Source organism: Anolis carolinensis, chromosome 6, assembly GCF_035594765.1.
Source record: "Anolis carolinensis isolate JA03-04 chromosome 6, rAnoCar3.1.pri, whole genome shotgun sequence".
Lineage (NCBI taxonomy): Eukaryota > Metazoa > Chordata > Lepidosauria > Squamata > Dactyloidae > Anolis > Anolis carolinensis.
Genome location: NC_085846.1, coordinates 105,765,060 through 105,791,518, shown reverse-complemented (window position 1 = coordinate 105,791,518; position 26,459 = coordinate 105,765,060). Strand labels below are relative to the sequence as shown.

The 26,459-nt window shown below is 39.9% G+C and overlaps 1 long non-coding RNA gene across 1 annotated transcript in view; it reads right to left on the bottom strand.

The window, feature by feature from the left end:
- Window positions 1-3,416, bottom strand: part of LOC103279088 (uncharacterized) — a 35,273-nt gene extending 31,857 nt beyond the window's left edge. Inside the window, exon 1 of the long non-coding RNA XR_009999634.1 lies at window positions 2,919-3,416. This is a non-coding gene — a long non-coding RNA (uncharacterized LOC103279088). The remainder of the gene's footprint in view (window positions 1-2,918) is intronic.
- Window positions 3,417-26,459: the final 23,043 nt, after the last annotated feature.

Genomic DNA, 26,459 nt, shown 5'->3' with positions numbered 1-26,459 from the left:
ATAGCTACCTGATTGACCAGAGCAGTTAATCCACCTTTCTGCTTTTTGACAACTGAATGAAAACCATTTGCCTTTTGTGTCTATGTAATAATGTTTTTGCTGATGAACAATAATGTTTAGATTTTTTTCTCCTTTAAAGTAAGTAATGGTAGGGTTTATTAATTTTATTTGCAGTACATTGTTAGTGTGTGTGTATTTTTACAGGGTTTTTTTCTTCCAAGATGTTTGCACTGTATATGGTGGCAGAAGGGCAACAACAACTAGATTAGTTGGTCCTGTCTAAATGACTGCTGTAAGAGATGGAGACAAAATGACAAAGCTGGAAAATTTGGAGAAAGGATCAAATTAAAATTATCACTGAGCTTACAGCAACTCCACTACATTGTTTGGAATGTTTAATTTAAGATAAAAATACATTATAAATTATACACTGATATCCTATATCTCCTACTTATCTAAGATTGCCTGGGTAAGATCTCATCTATATGGGCTGCTTAATCTGAGGCTAGTCTGAAAGAGAAACACACTGTAATGGTCCCAGAGGTGACCACACACTCTGTTCTCAACCTGTGGTGACTGGGTGAAGTACAGCCTGTCCAACTGGGCTGAGACCATAGCAGCCCCACTGGACCATCACTTTACCCTATGTGTTAACATTGTCATTACTAGATGGCTGTAGACCACCACAAGGGCTCCTTGACATTATGGGCACCATGAACTGATGTCAGCAGAGGGACCAACTTGAAGAGGTTGGAAAACCTTCTCCCTGGTCACATAGGTTGCCTGGAGTACTCTGGAGCTGTCACAGAGCTCTTTGGACCCAGTCCTGCTGTCCACATTGGACAAAAGACAAGGGGTTGGTCCAAAGTTTTGTCCAAACTCTGGTACATCCCCTGAATTTTCTTAATGTGGGGCTACACCACGATAAGCACTGTAAGTGATAGAAAGCCATGAAGACAGCTAGGAGAAACTGCACAATATACTAGTACAGAGAAGCCCTAAGTAAGTTCCCATGACTTGTCCCACAAAACCTAATTCAATAGTCAAGAGCTGCATCAAGGGATGTACGTTTGTTCAGTTACTAATTGTCTGATACTGGGGGCACAAACAAATAAAGTTTCTAGACCACTCCCACCATTGTGCAAGTCTACAGCAAGGAATTCGTACAGTGCAGCAAATTGACTCAGGCTACTTGCTGGTGGGAGTGACTGGAAACATCCTCCTGTGCCTTGAGCATAAGATGAACGGACCTCCATCATTCAATGCATCTACTGGCTGTTAAGGTTGAATTTGAGGGACAGTTACAATTGTGCCACAATTCTGAATAGATTAATTGAAAGTAGGACCCTTGTTGCTATTCCTCATTGCAGCCTCACTCACTGGTGTAAAGGTGGTCGAAATGTCATCCTTCCATGCCTTGATCACCAGCTGATGGCATTTACAATCATGGCAATAATAACTGTGTAGTGTAGGTAAATATGGAGTCATTATAGACCTGAAACTCCAGGTTACGAATCTGCAATTGCAACACAGAATGCCAGCCCATGATCTTTCTATTACAAATATGTATACATCGGTGAATTGGCCAGTTTAACCTCAATTAATTGGTCAGTGAAGTACCAACTAAATAAAATGAAATTCTTGCTCAGCGTTACAGTGAGAATAAGAGTGCATTGGGATCCAGCTGATCAAAGACCGTGTAGAGAGGCAAAGGGAACAAGTGACTCATAGCTACTTGAAGAAAATGCATATATATCATTCTAAGTGGCTAATGAAATGTATTTCATGTTATAACCTGTGCAGTGAGGTATGGGAGATCACATACCCTGTGCCCCCAGTATCAAACAATATGAGAACCAGCGATGTAAAATGTTGGTATAACAAGCAAAGGACACATTTGATCTGTGCTCCCAAAGATGTTTCAAGAGGCTTTTATATGAAAAAGCAATGACTCCCACAATATTAGCTCTCTGGGAAAATTGCTGACTCGACATGAAGGCTGATCAAATCCCAGAGCCAGAAATCTTGGCCATTAGCTAAAGCAGAAACAATAGTGGCTCAGGAGAGAAGGCTGTTGCTCTTGCGTGCACCTGCCCAGCCATTAAATCTTCAGGGTCCACTTCTAGGGGATGGAAATGCCAAAAGGCTGGTAAAACATAACTTGTAACTTAAGACATGCTATAAATTAAAGGAAGAAGGTCGGAAGTGATCTGAAAGGTCTCAGGAATTGAAAAAAAAAAAGGAAGCAGAAAGCCTTCTGAGTGCTGTAGGTTTCCATACTGTTGGGAGAAATTCTGCACATTAAGCAAAATCAGCCCAATTTGCCATTAATATAATTTTCCTTTGATAAATGGTCTGTTCAGTCTTGGTTTGTGAACTGAAAAGAAAAGGTGAAAGAGGAGTCTTAAAAATTCTTTAAGGGTGAAATAAGAAAACTATGGTCTTGCTTGCTACAAGGGATTGAATGGTGGAAGGGACATATTCTTTTAAATCTCAACAGAGGGAACTGACTGATTCGAAATGGGTCAACATTTTGTCTACTTCTGGTATTTGCACTCTAATGGTATTTCAGTATTTTTTTCACCAAGTCAGCATCATTCATGGTCTCTCATATTCATCTAACACTGAACTGTCCTTTGCTCTCCTAGTAAGTCCTACATTATCAGTATGACAAATGTGTAGGAGAAAAAAAAACCCAGCAGACTATGTGTACAGATTTAAGACTACAAAACCTATAAAGCAATGAGACAGGAAATATAAATATACGAATACAGTATTACTCACCGGCGTCAATGGGATTTACTTCATTTTATGAGTATGACTTCATGTAAATTGAAGCCAAAACAGCTTTTGAGTTACATAGAGTTACACACAGCAAGATTTGGCAAATTAAAATTTCAATGCAGAATGGTACGTACCTGTTCAAAAGGATTTGATGTTTCCAATTTGGCTGACTTAAGTTTTTATGTATTTCCCCCTTAATTCAACTGTTCATGTTTCCTCGGTGTCGAGATTAAGTTCAGGTAGATAAACCAAATGCAGATAAATTGGATGGTCTAGGGAAGATCAACTTAGATTAGAGAGGATTTCAAAGGGAAAAATCAATGAGGAAATAATAATGTGGCAACTTTTAGCCTGAAGGAAGGACAAAAATAACATTTTCAAATATGTAGAAGGCTGAGGCTCAGATAGGAGTTAATGGGCTTAATGTGCAGAAAGTTAACTTAAAGGTAGAGATTAAAGTATGTCTCTGTGTGGGGGACTTTTCTTGCTAGAATGACAAGAAAGTGGTTCATGTAACTGAAACTATAATTAAAAGGTCTGGAATATAAAATAGTAATTATATATGCACCACCTGTCTGTTTTGAAATGGATATAATTACTTTTGCCTTCATATAAAGGGGTAAAATGTACAAAATCAGGTATTGTCTACCTATGGATAAACACACGCAAATACTGTCCCCAAATCTTTTAGAGAAGTACAGTAGAGTCTCACTTATCCAACACTCACTTATCCAACGTTCTGGATTATCCAACGCATTTTTGTAGTCAATATTTTCAATATATCGTGATATTTTGGTGCTAAATTCGTAAATATAGTAATTACTACATGGCATTACTGCGTATTGAACTACTTTTTCTGTCAAATTTATTGTATAACATTATGTTTTGGTGCTTAATTTGTAAAATCATAACCTAATTTGATGTGTAATAGGCTTTTCCTTAATCTCTCCTTATTATCCAACATATTCGCTTATCCAACGTTCTGCCGGCCCGTTTATGTTGGATAAGTGAGACTCTACTGTAGTAATTCTTCATGACATTTTCTTCCTGGAACAGAACTTTTTTTCAGTCTCTTGCTTCCCATTAGTGAAACTAGATTGTTATCTTGATGGCCAGCAAGATGCAATGCGTGATTTACAGAGTTTACAATGAATGGGCAATGAAAAGAGTCAGGTTTGGGTTTAAAAAAAAAAAGAGCAGCTATTCCAACTGTTCTGACGACTCACACAAAAAAGAGCACACTTTGTTCCTTGCTCATGTCATTAATGACAAACTAATATTAGTGTGTGTTACGATACTTATATGTGCCTTCAAGTAGATTTTGCCTTATAGCAATCTAATCATAGGGGTGGCTTTGCAAATTGTTTGTTGTTGCCTTCCTCCTAGGCTGAGTGCGATATGACCAAATCCCAATGGATTTCCATGGCTAAGTGAGAATTTGAACCCTGGTGTCCAAGAGGCCTAGTTCAGCTCTCAAACCATTACAACAAGCTGGCTCCTCCAATCTACTATACAACAGCATTTATGTATCTGTCTTAGATCTATGGTTTGTGTGCAAGTTTAAATCCAGTGACATTTCAGCCATTTGAAGCCATTCTCGGCCACCTTAAATCTGGACATCCAGAAATCATACCTCTCCAAATTCCTGCTTCTTGTTTTTTCACCAAAGTTGTCTGATAGGCACAACTCCACTGACATAGTAAAACTAGTACATTTTACCCTTCAGTCAATAATGCAGTCAATGGAGGAGGTGAAAAAGCTAAAGTTCCGGCCAAAAAGAAGACAGTATTTCAGTCTCATTTGTGCGGTTTGTTTTGAAACTAAACACTAATTTGCATATATGCTTTCTCTATCATTTGAACACTTTATAAACATGTAATGAGCCTAATGTTTCCAGATTGCGCCCATTTTTTCCAAGTGGACATTATCAGTTTTCAAACTTCACATTTTTTAGTAAGATGATATAATTTGTACTTACCTTTATATCCTGATTTTCCGCCAGTGAGCTAGGCAGGCACTATGCTATCTACTTTATCCTTGCAAAAGCACTATGAAATAGGTTATGTTGAGAGAGACAGTAAAGGGCCCAGTGGGTACTACTCCACCCCCCCCCAAAAAAAGAAATAAAATAAAATAAAATGATTTGTTTGTAAAAATTTGGATGACCATCTTTCAGAAGTGCTTTAGTTGTGTATTCTTGCATGGCAGAACAGGATTTGCTAGTCCTTGGGGTTCTTTCCAACTCTAAAATCCATCTGGTGTCAGCAAAAGAATTTCTGAGGGAGGGAGTAAGCACAGTGTTACTCACTCCGTACAAAACAAGACAAGGCTTTCATGGCTGGAATCACTGGGCTGCTGCGAGTTCTTTGGGCTGTTTGGCTATATTCCAGTAGCATTCTCTCCTGGTTACCAAACACTAGAATCAAGACAGTAAATAAAGAACACTATTCAGAAACAGGAGAACTCCAGACAGCAAACAATCAAGTACCAGTTAACACCTCCCAAACAGAGGATGCCTCTAGGCAACAAAGTCCAGGCTACCCCTATGCAGATATTCTCACTAATTGACTTTGCAGCTTCATGGCTACACAATGCTATTCAAGCTTGCTAATTGCTAATTGCAACATTGGAGCCCCCGGTGGTGCAATGGGTTAAACCCTAGGGCGGTAGGATTGCTGACTGAAAGGTCAGTGGTTTGAATCTGGGGAGCGGGGTGAGCTCCCATCTGTCAGCTTCAGCTTCCCATGCAGAACATGGGAGAAGCTTCCCACAGCATGATAAAACATCCAGGCATCTTTTGGGCAACATTGGTGTTGTTTTATATTGATATGTTTTATTTTAATTATGTTTTTATCTGGATTGTTTATTTTATTATGTTCTTATTTTAATTGTGTTTTGTTTTAATTGATGTTTTGTATTTGTGTCTTGTGAGCATCTTGTCCCATATGTAAGTTGCCCCGAGTTCCTTTGGGGAGATGGTGACGGGGTATAAGAATAAAATTATTATTACTATTCTCTCACACTAGAAGCGAATTGCAGTTTCTCAAGTTCCTCTCAAGTGTGCAACATTCACACTTGCTTTAACAGGCAAGGGTCTTTCTCCCACCCTGGACATTCCACAGATGTATATATACTCCATTTGCTTCACTGCCAACAAAACCTTTGAAGATGCCAACCACAGATGCAGACAAAATGTCAGGAGAGAATGCTACTGGAACATGGCCATACAGCCCAAAAAACACACAGCAATCCAAGGCAAGGCTTGTCTATGACGGTCTGTAAGAGATATTGAAAGGAGTAAGGACTCAAATTTGAAACCTGAAATGGGCTCAGCTTGGCTACATGCCTATTCCAAAGCAAAGACATATCTCTTTTATGTTTGTGTATGTGTACCTTCAATGTGTATGTCAACTTGTGGTGTTCCCCTACATTTTATAGGGTATATTTATGCAAGGAATACCCAGAGGTGGTTTTGCCAGTTTCTTCCTCCGAAATATAGCCTAAACCACCTGGTATTCATTGGTAGTTTCCCATCCAAGTAATAACCTGGGTTTGCCCTGCTTCTAGGAGTTCAAGATCAAACAGGATCAGGTGCTTTGGGGAAATTTTGGTCCCTGCAGAATTTTTAGACTATCCTTTATTGCTCCATGTCCTTTTACAGGATGTTTGGTGAAGCAGTCTGCAGTATTTCCCAGCCTCATTAACCCTTTGCCATCTGCTGCTTTGATGACACTGGAAAAAGAACAGAATGACTTAGCACTGTTGTTCTTGACACCAACAAAGGCTAACTTTTTTTTACATTCCTTGACTCTGCTATTCTAATTTTGCACTTTTATTTCCCCTTGATGAATCTCTACCTGCCTTGCTTCATCATTTCCATTGCCCAATCAAAGATCCTGCTACATTCAGCTTCTTCAGTTTTTTCTGTATGCTCCTTTCTTGATTTTTGTAATCATATTCTCTCCATGATGCTGAATGCCTCATTCATAATCCACTGCAGTTCCATAGACTCCCCCCTATCCTTCAGTCATCAGGCACCTTATTTTCAGGCATCAGTTTCATAAGCACCCATTTAGTATCTGTCACGAATTCATATTCAGGTTTTTTTTATAGACCGGACATGCTTTGTGTTGATTTTTTCCACCTTAACACCGAGGCAGAGAAGGACAGAAGGAAGGATAAACTGTCACAAAAGGCAAAGGCATTTTTTTAAAGTGACACTACACCAAATCTCCTTTGGACATCATTTCTCTGCAAAACAGCAAGAATTCTTTGACAAAGATTCTACTGAAAGCTAGCATAGTGTTGTACTTCACCAGCATAACTCTGAAGGATTGTGGAGAGAATTGAGGTGGTCACACGGATCAAGAAGTGTGTCCACACTTCACTCTGGAAATTCCATGGAATGTTGCATTCCCTTGGAGGATATGGCATAAGAGAGTCATGGAGATCTTCTTGTGTAAGTGGGTATAATGCCTCACCTGGAAGAGGCCTCTTTGGAAGAAGATGAAGAAGAGGAATGCCAGGAGAATGGGCCCAAGATGGAACCAGAGAAGGCCGACAGTCATTTTTCGGTAAAAATAGAGCCTAGTTCATCCCAGACTGCACCTGCAGATTTGGAGGAGGAAACTAATCTTTCCACCCTGTCATATGTTGATTGTCAAAATGCCAAGACCAGGAATGCCAGAAGTATACTCATCTACTTTTAGTAAACTATAATGTCGAGTTAATGAGGCCGACTTTCTTGTCCATAAATTAAAAAGGTAAAAGTAAAGGTTTCCCCTGACATTTAGTCCAGTCGTGACCGACTCTGGGGGTTGGTGCTCATCTCCATTTCTAAGCTGAAGAGCCGGCGTTGTCCATAGACACCTCCAGGTCATGTGGCCAGCATGACTGCATAGAGCGCTGTTACCTTCCTGCTGGAGCAGTACCTATTGATCTACTCACATTCGCATGTTTTTGAACTGCTAGGTTGGCAGGAGCTGGGGCTAACAGCGGGCGCTCATTCCGCTCCCGGGATTTGAACCTGGCACCTTTTGGTCCGCAAGTTCAGCAGCTCAGTGCTTTAACACACTGTGCCACCAGGGGCCCCATAAATTAGTTTAGCCAAAATCATTCTGTTGTTCCTGGTGACCTTCTGTAATTTTTTCAACTTTTTGTATCTCTGACCCTTGACTTGAATGGATGCTAATCTCTGCTTTGTCTCTTTTGGACTCAGCTCAGGACTGATTGCTTCATTTGACTTGGGATTCCTTGGAATGTGCTTCTACTTCAATGGATGCTGGTATCACCTTCGGGCTGCCCTTGTTTTCTCCTGGACAGTCTCTGTAAGATGAAGGTGGACTCTCTTGGCTGCTCACCCACTTTAAACCAGGAAAGTGAGTAAAATGTAGAACCACTGCTGAGTCTAACCTTGGTGATGATTAACATCCATGTGAGCATCCATCTTTTTTTTTTGTCAAGAGCCCACTGATATTATATTAGTGCATGCAGACCTGTCAAAAGAATAAAACATTTGAAGATATGAGTATCAAATTATATATTATGTTGCATTTGCTCCCCATTTTTCCTTCTCTCTCTCTCTGTGTGTGTGTGTGTGGTTTTTTTTTTTTTAAGGCTGCTGCTTGAAGGTTGCTGCAATTGAGATCTGAGAAATAGCAGGGGAAAGGCAGTGATTGACCCATTTCCTGACAACCATTTCCTTGTCAAACTCACAACTTCTGTTGCTTTTCCCATCTGCAGAGGAAAAGCTACAAATACAGATCTGTGTGAGACAGGGAGGAGGCAGCTCTAGGGATGATATGGAGGGAGAAAAAGAGGGTGAAGAAGATTGATCATTGTGATTTTTATAGGCTATTCATTTAAAAGGAATACCTAGGATGACTAGGGATCACACAATGTCCACACCTGTCTTATTTTCATGTAAGACAGGCGTGGTAATTGTGTGGTCCCTAGTCTGTGTGCAGTTCTTAGACCAGTGGTTCTCAACCTGGGGTCCCCAGATGTTTTTGGCTTCAACTCCCAGAAATCCTAACAGCTGGTAAACTGGCTGGTATTTCTGGGAGTTGTGGGCTAAAAGTATCTGGGGACCCCAGATTGAGAAGCACTGTCTTAGACCCTTTTTCCATAGCCCCTGAAGCCCCCCTCCCCCAACCCTAAAAGCTACCTAATACCTCTATTTTTTTAAAAAGGCGTAATTTTCAAAAAAGCTTTACACCTAAATCGTGCAGAAAGGCCCCTAAAGCTTCATTTTTTCCACAGAAGGTCCTCTCATAATGGCAATAGAAAGGGCAAATATCATGTCTATCAGCATTTTGGGAGGGACTTCCAAGGTCTTTGAACATGCTGGGAAGGTGCATTCCGCAGGAAATCAGGGGCAATTTGCCCCGGACCCCACTCAGTTACCCATCCCTGATGGGAGATGTGATTTGGCATTTCTTTCTGGTCAAAGGCTTCTGCTTTGTGGAAAGAATTTTCAGGGGGATTACTGACTTCCCCTGCCAGGACGAATACTTCCAATGAACATTTGTTCTCATTTGACTGCAGAAGGAAACAGAAGAAGTCATGAATTTCTACTGCTAACTTGATGACTACACAGCACTAGATAACCATTTCACTTGTATTCCAGCAAAACTAGCTTGAAGCTTCCATCTTCTGATCAGTGTTGAATATCCAAATTTATCTTTCAGCAGTTTACTCTGATACTGTTAACACCAGTAACCCTTCTCAGAACTCAAAAAAGTTAATTGAATAAACCACAGCTCTCAGAATTCCCTCCTCCTCCTTACCTGACTTAAAACAAATTTTTGATGGATACATACTCTACTGAGCCTCTGAGGATGCCTGCCATAGATGTGGGTGAAACGTCAGGAGAAAATACTTCTGTAACATGGCCATACAGCCCAGAAAATATACAACCACCAGAAAACATATAACCACCTTATACATTACACAGGGGGACCGTAGAAAAAACATGACCTTTCTTGGGTCCTCATTACATGGATGAGGTCCTGCAGGACGATTCATCACCTTCCGTGGTGAATAGGCAGGGGAGCAAGGTAATCTCAGCTCCCCCATCCCATGTGAAGAAGCGCCACATGGCTTCTCCCGTGCTGGTCCTGTGGTTCCTGTGTTCGGAGGGAAGTGTCCTACCATGCTTTCAGGATACTTCCTCCATGGAGTTCCACCAGAAGTTGCCATACGTTGTGTGATACCATCCAGTGGGCTCTGAGAAGGAAGCATCCTTAATGTGCTGGGACGCTAAGTGATGAGATGCTAAGTCTGCTGAGAAAATTTGCCCCTCCCCAGATAGCCAAAAGGCCATTGATTTGTCAGCAGTGTTATGATCCTCTGAGACCTCTACCATGCCAGTGGTTTCTCGCTTCTGATTTCTTTAACTTCTATGCAAATGGAGGCCTTCTTTGAACCCAGGACTCAAGCATTCCATTTGTATGGCATATTTCACTCCCCCTTGCAGCATCAACTGCCTTGATATTTATTATAGAAGTCCATACTCGTAAGCCTTTATATATAGGCTCCAGTTTGGAAGAGATTTCAGCAATATCTCTGTGAAGTTTCCTCTTTGCAAATGAGCCAAAATTTTTCACTTCTTTAATCTTTCCTCATAACCGGTATTAATTTAGCTGCACCCCTCCAAAGCAATTATATTCCTTCTTTCTTCTTCTTTAAGTGCAGATGTAGAAAAGGGATAAAAGCTGGAAGGATTCCCCCTAACTCGTCACCATGATTTTTTTTTAACTTCTTAGCAATTTGCATTAATAAGTTATTCTTGCTTTCCCTCACCATGACTCAGAACAAAATTTAAACTTTACAAAGTCTCTCATCTAATTACATTTTTTTATCATTCCGGGCTTTGTCTTTACATTTGCATGTTACCAGCTGGGCTTTCCCGATATAGAACCAGAGGGAAGAAATATCAAATTAATGTAAGTTACAGTGGGGCAGGAATCAGGCTTACTTTGTTGTTGTTGTTGTTGTTGTTGTTGTTGTTGTTGTTGTTGTTGTTGTTGCTGCTGCTGCTGCTACTGTTGTTAAATGCTGTCAAATTGTCTTTGACTTATGGAGACCATATGAATAAGACTTGTCTAAGTCATTAACTGCCCAGCTCATGTCTTGCAAATGATATTGACATTGTGTCTATCGGAGCTAGACCATTAAGCCCATCATGAGTCCATTGGAAATTGGCACACCACATTTATTCTGATCGCACCCCTCTCAGAGGCAGATCAATACATTGAACAGCTTTTCAAAATAAACCAATGACCATTTAGAAAATCTCCTGCCCCACCAAGCGCTAACTGGTGATGATGTCCTACAGAGTCCTGAGCTACTCAGGATGTAGATCCTACCTTGACAGTTTCTGGACCAATCAGGAGCTGGCACAGGTTTCTTGAATAGCTGTTAAATGAGATAAAAATGTTCTGTATATCAGTGCTTTGGAGTTCTTTCTCCACTGACATTCTCTCTGGCTCCCTCCTCAATATGGCATCTTTTCAGATATTTGGGCCCCCTGTGGTGCAGTGGGTTAAACCGCTGAGCTACTGAACTTGCTGGCTGAAAGGTAGGTGGTTTGAATCTGGGGAACAGGGTGAGCTCCCACTGATAGCCCCAGCTTCTGCCAACCTAGCAGTTTGAAAACATGCAAATGTGAGTAGATCAATATGTACTGATCCAACAGGAAAGTAACAGTGCTCCATGCAGTCATGCCGGCCACATGACCTTGGAGGTGTCTACAGACAATGCCGGCTCTTCAGCTTAAAAATCGAGATGAGCACCAACCCCCAGAGTTAGATATGACTAAACTTAATGCCAGGGGAAAACCTTTACCCTTACCTATCATGTCAGCTTTTAAGCTTTTTTTCTCCAAGTTAAAGATATGCAGTTCCCTAAGCTGCTCCCCATAGGGGTTGGCTTCCAGACCTTTTACCATTGTGGTTGCCCTTTTCTGGCAACATTCCAGCTTGTCAGTCTTCTTATTCCATGACTTCTCATGTTTCCTGATATGAGGACCAGTTATTTTATTCTAATGTGTCAAGCACTGGTACCATATTTGTGTCCAGTGGCTCTTTCCATCCATATCTTCAGCAGCTGTTGGCCTATGGATCATCACTAGTCAAAAGACTACCACTTTGTAATAGCATTGCTTTTCTCAACATCAAGATAACTGGATTCAATAGGAATAAATGAGAAATATGAAAGAAAAACCTGCAGGTTCCATTCATTTCAAAGGGGCATGCAGACTGTTACAAAATACACTGGCGAATTGTTCTTTGAATGTGAATTGGATATCTTCAAAATGCATAACTTGTTGAGAAGACATTTTAACATTATTCCCTCCCAGAAAAACACCCTTTAATTTTCAAATCACAGACAGCTGTGTTGTATGCCAATTGCTTTATGGCTGAACTGTATTTCAATTTCCTTCATGCCAACTATGCCACTGCTCCTAATATTTTCCTTTTCCCACAATGTGTAAATATGAAACATGATTGAAACAGTTGGCATTTGTACCAGAAAAGACTTCAGCAAGATTAGTGAGAAATAATTTTTGACAACATTACTACCACCACCTACAATAAAAAATGTTTTTCAAAAAATCACCTCACATTAACTAAAACCTTGGCTGACTTTAGCTCTTCACCTTTCTAACAAATGCCATTGGCCTTTTTGTTCTCCTGGTGAAAACTGGATTTATCTCAGAGTTAATGGGATTCTGATCAGATAAAGTGCAAGCAAACTTCAGATACTCCAACGACTGGAAGTTATGAATGCAACTGGTAATTCCAACCAGAGTAAAACAGTTGGATCAATGGGATGTGTTGACTTGCCACTCAAGAATTAATTCCATTGGCTGATCCAACTTTCAAGAACTGTTTCAATGGGTTTACATAATGTTCAAGAAATGGTACAGTGGAGTTTTGCTTAGATATACCAATAAGATTTAGGCTGTTGTAATTATTTTTATAGATCTTACCCCTGCTATAGTTATTTATGATTTGTGGAAAAGAACCCTAGACTTTTGCCTTTTTACAGAGTGTACCACAACATCGTCTCAGTGGACTGACCTACTTGGAGAAGAGAAGGTTAAGAGGGAATGTGTATCTATGTTTAAATATTTAAAGAAGATTATATTGAAATGGAGTCCCCGGTGGTGCAGTGGGTTAAACTGCTGACCTGCTGAACCTGCTGACTGAAAAGTTGACGGTTCGAATTTGGGAAGCGGGATGAGCTCTCGCTGTTAGCCCCAGCTTCTGCCAACCTAGCAGTTCGAAAACATGTAAATGTGTGTAGATAAAAAGGTATTGCTTTGGCGGGAAGGTAACAGCACTCCATACAGCCATGCTAGCCACATGACCTTGGAGGTGTCTACCGACAACTCCAAGTCTTCGGCTTAGAAATTGAGATGAGCACCAACCCCCAGAGTTGGACACGACTAGACTTAATGTCAGGGGAAAACCTTTACGTATATTGAAGATGGGGCTGGCTTGTTTTCTATTGCTTCACTGACTGATAGACTGGGTAATGGAGCAATGGATTAAAGTGGCAGGAAAATAGATTCAGGCCAACATCCTGGTAGTAAGAACAGTTCAATAGTGAAATATGCTGCCTGGGAGTCTGGTAGAGTCTCATTCTTTGGATGTTTCAAAACAGATACTAGATAACCAACTGTCAGTACTGCTTTGATTGTGTGCATAACAGGGGATTGGATTGGATGGACCTTGTGGTCTCTTCCAACTCTATGATTCGATGATTTGACTCCATGACTCGGGGTTTTAGTATGAACTTGAAAGAGGCTATCTAGAACCTATTTTAGGGCCTTTCCAAGTTCCTGGAGGAGATTTACTGCCCCATGGACACCAGAGCCACCAAAGGGCAACAGACAGAATTCATCACAGCACTTCAACTCTATGGGTATTCCTTTTTGTAATTTCATGAGAATCACCTAATACTGCTTTCACTTCACAGTCCCAAGGAATCCCCAGGTTTTCAGTTATAACAAATGGCAAAAACTCCCATTAGCCAGTAGTACAGGTTTTAGATCCATCAGGAGTGTTTCTTTCAGGAAGTAATTCATTATACTAATAAGTTTTATACAGATAAATTACTTTGCAAAGAGCGGGTTGCATTAATCATCTTTTTTGAAAAGATGAACTCTAGAGAAGTTTCCCATTGCCTCTGAAGCACAGATTATTTTTCTGACAATTTCTCTCTTGGCCTGTCATTCCTGTCTTAAGCATGACTGATGATTTCATATATTCCCTGTTATCCAGTATAGCCATGGGATATTTCAGTATAACTCAAATGCAGGAACACAAATATGAGTTGCACCAAAAGCTAAAGATGCTCAAGAGTAATCTATACTTCCAATAGAAAAAAAAGTCATCCATAATGCATTCCTGATTTGTTTTTCCTATCTTGTAATAGCTAAGTCCATCTATTCAGATGAAGATAGTACCATAAGTTTCTTTTCATTTCAATATCTGTAATATTGTATTCTTGGTATTTGCTTTTATCTGATCAAAATGCTTAGGATCCTGCCTTTGAAAACACTTCATCTAAACTTTTCTTTTTCTTACTGTATTAACAATGAAGTTTGTTCTGGAGTAAGTTATTTCTGAATTGAATTTTTATCATTTTGATTAGATCAAAGATCATCAAGAATTACTAACCCAGAACAACTGCGTTACATTGGGGGAGAAATGATCAAAGCTTTAGAAGCCAAGCCCTGTGAGGAACTGCTGAAGGAACTTGGGGAAGAGAAGGATGAGAGGGGATATGATAGCCATGTTAAAATATTTGAATGGATGTCATGTTAAGGAGGGAGCAAGCTTGTTTTTTGCTGCTCTGGAGACAATGGGCCCCATCCAGACAGGCCCTATATCCCAGAATCTGATCCCAGGTTTTCTGCTTTAAACTGGATTATATAAGTCTGCCCTAAGACACAAAGCAATGGATTTAAATGGGGGTGGGGGTGGGATTCCACCTAAACATTAGGAATAATTTCCTGACAATAAGTGCAGCCCAGAAGGAAAATATGCTGCTTGAAAATGTGGTGGAGTCTTCTTCTCTGGAGGTCTTTAAGAAAAAGCAGGTTGGCCATTTGTTGGGGTTGCTTTCTTTGCATATTCCTACATGGCAGATTGGAATGGATGGTCTTTGTGGTCCCTTCCAACTCTATGATTCTATGAAATGAGATACTTTGGTTCCAAATCCTCTTCATTGAACAAAAAATATCTTTCAAGTCATTTGTGGGAAGTCTCAAAACAGAAGAGGAGGTCAAATATGTGTTTGCATGAGAGTCAGAATGCAAACTGGGATTGTATAATTTAAACATGAAGTTGAGACTTACAGTGTATGTATTCATTCACTGTCATATGTGCACACCACACATCCTTCTTTATGAGCCACTGCAGTTGCAGTTGATCTCTTTAAAATGCACATCAGCCAGGGTGTCTTCTTCATGAAATTGCTATGTGCTGACCACTTATTTTCTCCAGTTACCCCAGATGTAGTGGATATTTCAGGGAGTAAGGTGGGGTGGAACTGCCATCAACATTGTTTTTAAAAGTAATCAGTTACAATTATAATTCTAAGGCTCAAAAAAGTTATATCTTGGAGGATCACCATAAGTCAAGTTGGCTTTGACCTACAGTGATCCTCCAAGAGAAACCTCCAGGAATGCTTGTCATCTGCAGATCTTGCAAACACATGACCATGGCTTCAGCTTCCTCGATTGAATGGCTATTCTGGTCCAAAATCCTCATAGGCATTGTGCTGATATTTGTACATATTATATGCCTGCATAAAGGGATATTCAGTACCTCTTTATAGAGGCAGTTTTTCCTCACCCCACAGCACAATGGTGGGTGCAGATCCATCTCCTATCGATCCATATCACCTACAAGAATGACCACTGAGAGAGCAAGTTGAGAGCTCGTGGGCCTAAACTACACACGTATAAATTCTGAACTTTATGAGAAACCGTCAGTATAACAGTTTGTCAAGAAAACAATTACCTTGGTGTATATATGTTGGCTTTCCTTCCCTTAAGAGCATCAAGCCAAGGATAGCTCTTAAGATACTAAGGAAAATATTCAACTGGACAGCCTGCAAAACCTCCTCCTGCCTCCAGCTCCATGATTTTATAGGTGCATAACCAAGTCCGACTCTATCCATTCCTTAGGGCCAGCCATGGCATCAATAATAAATGTGAAAGCTTTGAATGGAGGAAAGATTGTTTAAAGGACTGGATGCAACTAGCAAACCTAGAAACATGACTCTCATTTTTCAAATATAAGTAAGAAGAGCCAGGTGATTCTTCAGTGATATATCATCACATGCAGGGCTTTAGTCCTAAATGTGACCAGCAAACAAGATTCAGACTCAGTGTAAGTACTAGCTGTTCTGGAGGAAAATATATTGAAAATATACCTGCAGTGTAAAACTATATATGTCTAATAAAGGATCAGGTTTTTTGGGGAGGGAGATCAGGTGTAATGAGCTGATTGCAGATAGTAGCTTTTGGAAGTGGGATTAAAAGAACACTCTGACATATACAGGTCTACAGAACCTAAATTTAAAAACACATCTTCCAATGGTAGAGAAATAGGCACTTTAAGGTTTGTGCTCTTATGTGCCTTGTCTTTACTTCAGCAGGGTCTGAAGTTGCTGTCGGATTTGAATTCAGCCTTTTTTTTCAAAAAGAAAGAACTCTTCTTTAGAAGCCATCCTTCATAGCAACACAGCTCACTGCATCCGTGATCTTAAATATCCTGGCAAGAATGTGTCATCTGAGAATTTGTGGCTTATCTGTTCTCCCTTGTGTTATGCTCTGCGCTGAATGACAGAATCAGAGAGGGCTTACTAAAGTGAAGATAAGGTGATCTGCCATCAACAAAGGTCATCTGTCATTCCCAGATGTTCAAACCACCAGATCCATTGTGGAATGAAACATTCATCCTTTATGCCAAAAGACGGCCAAAAACTACGGATCCTACATTGTGTTTCTCTATGATAAATCTACACTCACCTATTAGTTACAAGAAGTAAAGAGGTGTGAAATGGCAGAAATTTGTTTTGACCTCATTTCAAAATTCGGATTCCCCCATTACCCAAAAGAGGTATCTCCTGGAATTTCTCCTCAGTGAGAGAACTTCTGCAAAGTTTCAGAACATTTCGGTCATCTGCTGATTTCTAGAAAATTTTCTAAATTTTTACAATTAAAAAAAAAACAACAACCAAAAGAGGTATCTCCTGAAATTTCTCCATAGAGAAAGAACATGAATAGGGCATAACTCCTGCAACGATTCAAAAAGATCCAGTCACCCACTGATTTTTAGCTGAACAATAAGTAGAAAATGTTACTTACTATGCCAATAAATTTATGCCATCTCTTCTTGTTAACATTAATGTTATATTAGTTTTGAAATACAATATCACTAAGAATATTGAGATGAATGCTGGATTATCAACTTGAAAAAGAGAGAGTGGAGGGGAAGTGTAGTATGTCGATAATGAAAACTCTTAAAATGTAAACATTTACAAGTTTATCCTTCAAAACTAATTCCCTCCTCCCACCTGCCCTCTGCAGGATTACCAGCACTGAAATTACCGCCCAGGACCTGGCCATCTGTTTTCCCAACATGCAATTTAAAGTCATACAAACAACAAGCTGTTTTTAGTATTATTTCTGCATTAATGCTCTTTAGGAGTTGGCACATTCCCATTTTTACACTGTGTTTTTCTGTCATATACCCAGAATCAAAACAAGTCAGAGATTGCTGGAAGATTTTGCGTACCAAAAAAATAAAAAAATAAAATCAAAATAAATAAATCAGAGTTTGGAAATCAAAATATTTTAGTTCGCAATGCCTTTCAGGTTTGCAGCGTGGGCTCGCTAAAGGGGGTTGTCTCACTCTTTCAAAGGAATGGAACAAAGAAATAATGGAAAAAGCTGAGAAAGTATTGAGGAAGACATCACAAAAATGTACTAAGTAAATGAGGACTGCATCTTAGTAGAGGCTACATATCAGACCAGATCATGGAAATATTACTTCAAGGGGCTATGAATCCTAGAATCCCCCAACCATATTTGCTGGGGACTATGCTTATTGTGGGATTCTGGAAATGTAACAATTCCTAGTCCCAACATTCCAATAATTTATTTCTAACAATTCATTGGAGTATTTCTACTTCCAGATCGTGGTAGCTAAAACACACACATTTAGAGGTTTTCTGTTCTCTCTCGCTCTGTTTTCCATGCTGCATACACATATACATGTATGTGACCTACAGGCTTGCTATCTTCATGTTTTATGGCCTTAATTTAGAGACAATAGTCCTCTTGCCTCCAGCACCACTCTCCGAATTCCATGCTTAGACCCTGGGAATTCTATAACTATTCTGGATGCTGGTGGACACTGCCAAGGAAGGCAGAAGCCCAAATGGTTGATGCTTTTTATAAACACCTGTTTTCATTCATTTTATCACATCTACTTCCATTTTATGGCACCTTCTGGGATCAAGGTTTTATTTGAAAAGAGCTCTGTTTAGTTGCTTGCCTTCAACTATTTTTAAGTATTTGCTGTTTTTATGTGGCTTCAGGTTGTCTCTCACTACCGACTGATCTTGGAAGCTAGCAAGATCAGGCTTTGTCAGAACTTAGATGGGAAACCACCAGGGAACATTAGGTGCTACAGGTTAAATTTAGAAGAAGGCATGGACAAGTCACCTCTAAGTACTCCTTGTCTAAGAAAACCCTATGAATTTAATGGGGTTACTATAAGCTGGATAGATTTTTTTTCCGTGTCAGGAGCGACTTGAGAAACTGCAAGTCGCTTCTGGTATGAGAGAATTGGTCATCTGCAAGGACGTTGTCCAGGGGATGCCTGGATGGTTTTTTAAAATGTTTTTACCATCCGTATGGGAGGCTTCTCTCATGTCCCCACATGGATCTGGAGCTGATAGAGGGATCTGTGCTCTCCCCGGGTTGGCTTCAAATCAGCAACCTTCAGGTCAGTAACCCAACCTTCAAATCATCTGTCCTGCTGGCACAAGGGTTTAACCTATTGCACCACCAAGGCTCCATTGAATAGATCTACATACCTGAGGGAAGACATATTTAGAAAAAAATGGCTACATGAAGTCTGTAGCCGATCTCAATCTTAATTTTTCCACTCTGCATCTTAGCACATTCTCTAAATAATTCCTAACTGGTTCCCCACATCCCCTTGATGATTGTAACCTTTTCAATTTTATCTATATGGTTCCATTTGCAATTTGTTATTTCCACATTTAACATATTAACTATATACTTATACCAATTGATATTTCAAACGTAACTTCTGTAGTTTGCTGTATAAATTGCATATACAAGGAGGGTGGGAGTGGGATAAAACAATAAAACAACAATAAAAAATGGCGTCTGTAGCCAGCAACATCATTGCCAGAAATGAGAATGTGATCTAGTAGAATAATTTTTTTCAAACTTTTGATTGGGGACTTTCATGTGATATTCATGAACTGAAGGATATGCCTATTTCTTTCTAGGATTTATCAGTATTTACTAAAATTTAAAGGACCCTGTCCTGGAGGATCTTATAATCCACGAACCAAAGAGTAGAGAAAGAAGGAATATGGTGGTGGCTGCTCATGGCTCCCATCTCAGTGGGATGGTAAACTATTCTAGGTTATCTCAGAATGTATCCCGAATAGGTTTAAACTTCCCCATCTCCAAACATCTTAGATAACCCCCTTAAAGTTAAGACTAAATCTGGAGCAGAGTGAATTAGGGCAGAATCACAACCTCATCAAAATGAGAAAAAATAGCCACTACTGAATTTGGTACAAAGAACAGACAGAAATGATGTTTGCAAAGGAAATTGCACTTTTCTGATTTTTTTTTGTTCTGAAAGTACTGTTAAATCCAATCTGCCACGGAAGTCTTTAACAACATTGGAGAAGGCTGAGGGGCAATGTAGAGATGGGCAGTTTCAGAGGCATGCTAGTAGACATGTAGAAAGATTGTGTGTGTGTGTTTGTTTGTTTTTTTTAAAAAATGCATCAGTTAATACCAGAGCTTGGAATAGGGTTCAGTAGCTTGGAGGAGGAGGAGGAGGAGGAGGGGCTTGGTGCTCTTGGAGGCATTCCAAGAAATCTCGAAAAGCACTTGAAAAGCTTTAATTTGGACAGAACATCAATCCATATGCTGCAGAGGGCAGCACTTCTCAGAATTGTGCACATTCTACGAACATATCTCTAATATCCTAGGTTTTTTGGAAGAGCCCGATATTCAGAGATGAATCCCAGACACTTGGACCTAATGTGCATGTGTGCTGTGTTGTTATGTACATGTAAATAAAATAATAATAATAATATAATATTTTATAATAACCTAATAACCTTATTATTATTATTATTATTATTATTATTATTATTATTATTATTATTTCTTACCCGCCTCTCCTTGAAAAGGGTTACAAAACAATCAAAACACACATAGTATTCTTTGATGGGGTTCAGCAGCATGGATAAATTCTAGACTGGCTTCACCAGCCATACATAATGTGAGCTATCTTCCAGGACTATCCCCAGTAGTTCCTCGGGCTTTCCTGGAAAATCTCTATCAAAGAAGTGTCAACCATTCTTCCATGTAACAGTTTATCTGTTTAGACCTTATTGCTATTATCTGTATAAAGGTACAGTAGAGTCTCACTTATCCAATACTTGCTTATCCAACGTTCTGGATTATCCAAGCCATTTTTGTAGTCAATGTTTTCAATATATTGTGATATTTTGGTGCTAAATTCGTAAATACAGTAATTACTACATAGAATTACTGCATATTGAACTACTTTTTCTGTCAAATTTGTTGTATAACATGTTTTGCTGCTTAATTTGTAAAATCATAACCTAATTTGATGTTTAATAGGCTTTTCCTTAATCCCTCCTTATTATCCAACATATTTGCTTATCCAACGTTCTGCTGGCCTGTTTATGTTGGATAAGTGAGACTCTACTGTACTTGAAAATGAAGGATTTGTGGGCAAGTTATATGTGGAATCTGAGTGGGACTTGTAAGGGGAGAGGGAACATGTGTCCTTGGAATCATGCACAACTATGGGCAGCATGGGAGCTAAAACATCACCCAAGATTTGACTTATGGAAATTCTTAATAAAGTGGTGAACTGACAATGAGACACAATGCTCTCATCTACAATATTCTAAGCAACAAGAAAATCAGAACCAGCTAATGCATGTCAACATTTTATATAAGATATGATAAAATAATCCAACATCAAACATTTCATGTGTGAGTTTCTTTTATCTTAGCATATAAAATCTTTATGATGCAATTTTCTGGTCATTATTATGTTATGGGAATTCAACTAAAAGGCCATTCTTCTGGATAAGATATGGGCGACCTTCTCCTTTTGCATCTCTAATATCTAAGAATCAGTAAACAGGCCTTTCACCATGAAGTTTTTAAAATAGCTAAACTACCCAGTCTCTTCCTGCTCCTCCTCCTCTTTAAGGCTCTGGGAAAAAAAAAAAATTTGAAACAAAGAGGACTGAAGAACTAGCTTTAAAAATGGGGGCAGGGGTCTGCTGATATGACAGAAGAAGAAATTGTTTTACAGCCTGAAGAAGAATCATGGTGGGAAATTAATCATGGGTGGGTGGGATGGGGTGTAGAGTCCAAGCCTGTAATCCCTGTGCATTTTGACAAATAGAGCTTTTGTGATAGCAATAAAGTCTGGTTGAATCTTTTTTATCCCCAAATAAAGAAAAGAAAGAAGTTATCTTATGGAAACCATGGCCCTGACATGTGAAAAACATCAAGATAGCAATAAAACTATTTAATGTTGCATTTCTATGCCATTAACCAATGAATAAACCCCATTGAATTCTATCAGGCTTACCCTTAAGTAAACATGTATAGGATTGCATTATACACAGTATACATTTATTTCATGCCCACATGCTTGGATGAAAAAAATTCAAAATATTTATCTCCACTAAACAAACTTGGAAAGACTTTTGGTGCAATTCTGATGCCTGTTGGTATTTGGGGAGAGTTTTTTTTTTTTTTTGCATAAGGTTTTTTGCAAAGATGTGTGTTTGTTTCTGCACAAACCATTGTATGTTTCACCAAGAACAAAGAATTTTGTGCAAATTACAATTATGAGAGGGAGATAGTTTTAGCATTCTGTATTTACTATCTTTCATACACTTAGTAAGGTAAAGGGACAATTGTACAGGTGGCATGGATCAATGCCCTGATAGATATATTGAAGTGTTTCAAGGGCATGCCTGGGGCTTCAGAGGCCACAAAAGTGAGTCTTGGGAGCTGTCCTCATTTAATTAATCCTCTGGCAAATAAGCTCCTTGATAAAAAGTGTGTTTATACCTGCCAACCTCTCTCCTTTCTCTTTCTAATCTTTCATCTATCTGAAAGTTTTTTAAAGCTACATTGATATTGATGGATGATGGCGAGCAGGAGAAATGCAAACATTCACTGTTGAGTTACATCAGTGTGTCTGCAGTAAAAATGCAAGAAGATATTAGCTTGAAATAAGTAGGTTTATACTCTAGCCAATTACAGAGTAACCATGTGTTCCTGCCTACAACCAGCAAGGTAGCAGCAGGTTCTTTCTTTTGACCATGCATGAACAGGAGAAGAGAGAAATGGGAGAGCAGATAATCCTTCCTCACCAGCTCACCTTAGCATGTTTGAGAAAAGTATAAATCTATGTTTCACCCCGGTGGCAAAGTGTTAAAGCACTGAGCTGCTGAACTTGCAGACCAAAAGGTCCCAGGTTCTAATCCCGGGAGCAGGAACGCCCGCTGTTAGCTCCAGCTTCTGCCAACCTAGCAGTTCAAAAGCATGCCAGTGTGAGTAGATCAATAGGTACCACTCCAGCGGGAAAGTAACAGCGCTCCATGCAGTCATGCCGGCCACATGACCTTGGAGGTGTCTACAGACAACACCGGCTCTTCGGCTTAGAAATGGAGATGAGCACCAACCCCCAGAGTCAGACATGACTGGACTTAACATCAGGGGAAACCTTTACCTTTAGTTTTATATAGTGTGTTAGTGCGAATTGTTTCCATATCTCATTAGACAGTAGTTAGCATGCGGACGCGTACACACATTCTGTTTTAGAAAGAAGTATATATGAGATAGTAAAATAGGACATCACTTTGACTTTCTAATTTCTCTGTCCTAAAATAGAAATTTAAAATTAAAACAGAGATTACTGGAATGCAGAATCTTATTTTCTGAGTTAATATAGTGGCCATGTAGTAGGAATCTCAGAATGTGTGAGAAAGACTAGAGATTTTAAGATGGGGGAAGCATTGGCAGAGGACTACAAACTGTTTTATATGAACTGCATATGGCCTTTTTCTTTGTAAATGTAGTAATAAAGGTTCATTGATTAAAAGAAATTGGCTCTATTGCTCATAATAGCATCTCATTGATTGAAAAGCATTGCCTGTAATGGTTTCTTCCACAGCAGCATCTGTTATGTATTAACCTTTCAGCCTTCAGAATCATGGGATATGAATTTCTTGCTCAAACTACTGGTCAGATGACCCATCCATGACATTTAATAAATTGCACTTCTTGCACATAGATTTAGGGTTTCATAAAAACAGGGAGAAAACAGATTAGGAAAACAGCACATTTTTCACAATGTCTGATGCAGCTGAATCCTTTTTTAAAAACTGGCAACGCCAGCAATGGCTATCTATTTTATTAAAGCTACCCAGCAAAATTTCAGGGAATTTTTTTAGATGAATCTAAGCCATAAACCATCACGGTAAAACATAAATGGATGATCAGCTTTGTCTGGAAATGATGGAGAATCTTCCAGGTTTATAATCTGAATTATGACGAAATGATGTGGAGAGTTCTGTATTTTGTATCTGAACAAATTCTATCATATGCTGTATGACTTACAGTATATGCTGGAATTTGTGTAGGTATATAATATGAAACAACATACATGCACACACTTGTCAATCATTAACCACCAGAACTCAATTGATCACAGACACTGAAGATTTAGTAAAAAGCTTGGGAAGTATGAAGTCTTCAAGACGTTGGGTTGGTCCAATTCCAGGTAGGCTTAGCCAGCACAGAACTTGGAAATTGCAAGTCCAACAATACCTTAGAAGACTTGTTGATTTCCAATTGTGTTTTAGGAAGATTTCTATTATAGTGTTTTGAGCTAGCATGCTGTAGTAGTTTGAGTGTTAGACCAGGATTCAGGGAGACCTGGGCTCAAATCTGTACATTGCTAGGTACTTGAAGGCACACAACAATGGAATTCTGAAATTTTCCACATTAGTGGCAGAGACACTCATACTTTTGCTTTCTGATGCTTTACTCTACCCAAACTTTGTGTCATGCACACAATTATAAAAGTATTATACATGAAATTACCTTCAAGCTGTGTGCATAAGATAAAACATGAATGAATTTCACATGTAGGCTATTCCATTATGCACATGCAAATCTGGGGGGAAAAAATCTGAAATACATAACACTCTTGATCCCAAGCATTTTAGATAAAGGACACTCAATTTTGAGCAATTCTTCCAAGAATACATCTGCAACATTAAACTAGAATTCACCTGTACAGAACATATAGCTTTCATATTATTTCATCTGCATCTGTTATTGATTTGTTTTTAGCTTTTTCAAAATGCCTGTCTTGCACCAACCCTAAAACAACCAAGACAACAAAGAGAGATGAAAATATAATGTAGCATATTTTCAAAATATCTTCTTTTAGTAATAAAATACACACACAGTTATCTAGGAAAGCTGAATGTTGGGAAATCCATAGAACCATGCAGGTTGAAGACATCCCAAAGGTAACCTAATCCATCTTCCTGACAATAAAGGAAATCCACAACTAAGGACTGCCTGATAGATGGCCATTCACAACTAATCTGCTGAATTCACTTATCACAAGGTAAAGAGGCATGGCCCGACTCATCGGGCCATGCATGTTGCAGGGGGGGGGGGGCGTTCCACCCCCAATCATGGCGGCGGAGCAGGGGCTTCTTCTTCCCAGAAGCCCCTGCGGGGCGGCGGGAAGGTTTCCCGCCGCCAGCCTTTGCTGGCCAATGGCAGGCCAGACCTCCCCCCCCAGAGGGCGTGCCGCGCATCGGCGCCGCCCCCGGGAGGCCGTACTTCAGCCATTCGGCTCTTCAGCTTGCCATCCCGCCCACCCTGCATGTATTCTTGTTTTGTTATCATTGTCACAACTGTTTGTCGGCGTGGGACATGGGTCCCGGATCACGTATTGTCAATCTCCCCCCTCTTTCATTGGCAAGGGGGGGGGTGAAATAATATTGCTGTACCACCAGGTGGCGCTAGGGATACCGACTACCGGGTCGGGTATCGGTTGCGCCGTGGCTTGTTAGGATCGGGCAGCATTGGGCTGTTCGATCGCTGATCCAGGACCCATGTCAGGCAGCCAACCCTTTTACTTCTGTAACCAATAAAATGTTGTGGCCAGTTTTACACCAAAAGTCATGTTGTATTCGTGGTTATTTGTTCATCATCTCCTGGTGAGGTTTATCGCCCATGCCCAGGCAACAGTGATGGTCACCAATCCAGATGACTAAAGGCAAATAGACAAAACTATGGAGGATAAGGTTATCAGAGGCAAATAGGAATGGAGGGTATATATTACTTTCAGTATCAAAAGAGGTAAGTCTCTGAATAGAATACCTGTTGTTGAGGAAGATGATGACGGGATAACTATGTTCTGCCTATGGCCTTCCTATCAGCATATGGTTGGCTGTTACTGGAGCAGAACACTAGATTAGCTAGCCTTTGATCTAAACCAGAGTCTTTTTCTTACCTTCTTAAGATCAACATCAATGTGCTTACTTGTATTTTCTAGTTAGTACTGTTAGTGTGGGACAGATATGCAAGGGGATTGTACTCATGGTGCCATAATTTTTCTCAGACTTAATTTGCTCTCAGACGCAAAGTTTCTCCACCTTCCTCACTATTGGAACCATCAGGTTTTTTGTTTTTGATGATGATGTAACCAATCCCTGCCTGAATAAGATGAATTCGTCTTACATAGGTATCTTCATTTTGAGCATTCTGCAGTGGTTGAGTTCCTGGTGGCATTACCCCTTGACACAATCAACCCCCTTGTGTCTCTAATAACAACTGGATTCGTATTGGGGCGTGGGGAATATGGCACCCCACACCCCACATTGCCCTGATGCAAGTGAGGGCAATCACATGGGGGAAGCATGAGCATGTGTGGTGTGTTTAGCTTCCCCTCACAGATTGTATGGTAACACGGGAGCTCCCCTGTGTTGGCTTGTTGGTGGCATGCACCGGCTCTGCCCTCCTTCACCCACAGAGCATCATGTAATGAGAGCCGGCCAACCAGCTTCATGGCTGAGCTGGCTAAAATCGGTGTATGCTGCCAATTTTAGCCATTTGTGATAAGGTAGCAAGACATAGAAAGCTGCCTGACCCTAAGCCAGAACATTAGACCATCTAGATGTAGTGTCATTCTCGCTTTTCAGTAGTTCATCTCCAGTGTTCCTTATCTGTTACTTGATCCTTTAACTTGAGGTGCCCAGAAATCCTTCTGAGGTCTAATTCATTTTCA